This window comes from Montipora capricornis, chromosome 5 (assembly GCF_036669925.1).
Source record: "Montipora capricornis isolate CH-2021 chromosome 5, ASM3666992v2, whole genome shotgun sequence".
NCBI classification, from domain to species: Eukaryota; Metazoa; Cnidaria; class Anthozoa; order Scleractinia; family Acroporidae; genus Montipora; species Montipora capricornis.
The window spans coordinates 28,611,330-28,612,521 of NC_090887.1; positions in this window are offsets into that span (position 1 = coordinate 28,611,330).

Below are 1,192 nucleotides of genomic sequence, written 5' to 3' on the forward strand. Positions count from 1 at the left end.
GTGTCATCAACGTAACAGTCCGTGGAACAGTTTTGTGGGATTGATGGCATAAACTGTAAAAAGTAACAGCACAGGGATGCTTCCTTGGGGAACACCGCACCTCATTAGGAGGGGTTCGCAAAGAGCAATATTTATACGCACAGCGTGGTACCTGTCTGACAAGTATTTCCTGAACCACTGGATAGCAGAGGATGAAAAGCCCATGTCTTGTAATTTGTTGACCAGTATGTCATGGTTGACACTGTCAAATGCCTTGCTCAAAGAAAAACTACAGCTGATGTTTTCTTTTGGTCAATTACATTGCGGTGAGAATGCGATCAGAAGTGTAGATCAGTGAAGTCTCGGGGGAATGCCATTTTTTGTTTCCACTGTGATGGACGGAGAGGCGATCATTCTCTACCAGATTAGGCATGAGTTGATTTAAAGCGATACACTCGCATAGTTTTGAAAGAACAGGCAATAGTGATATAGGGCGGTAGTTATTTGGCTTTTCGTGATTGCCTTCTTTCAACACAGGTATCACTTCAGCTGTTTTCCATTCCATTGGAAAGGTATTGCTTGCGAGAGAACCATTTATTACGGACGTCACGGATGGCAAAGTAGAAGGAAGACTACGCTTGATCTCTCTTATGCTGATTTTGTCCCTCCCAGGGGGCTTATCACTTGGCATTGATGTAATAACGTTTTCAACTACATCGCAATTGATTGACGGGTCTAAATGAAAATTTCTGCAAAGGGAAATAGCGCCTTGGCACAAATGATGATTGTGTAAGGTCATAACTGCATTCATTTGCCAACGAGTAATTTTTTTCAACTGTGTTTTGACCGATAGAGTTAAACATTTAATTAACTGTTTGGCCACTGCGTCGTCGTTGTCGCTGAAAGGCTTTCTGTTCACAGATTTTTTGGGAATACACGTTCCCGTTAAGCTAATCTTAAGTCACGCTTAACTTCCTGCTTGAAATTCCTGTAGGCAGACCAAGCCAAAGGATCGCTAGTCTTCCTTGCGATCTTTCTCCAGTAATCTCTAGTTCTAATTAAGGAGCAAATCTTATCAGTGACACATGGGTTTGGTCGGCGTCGGAATTTAACTTTCTTGATAGACGCATGGCAGTCTAGAAGTGGATTGAATAATAGTGAATAATAGGTTGAAAGCATTTAGTTTATCATCTACGTGCTCAAAACAATCGAT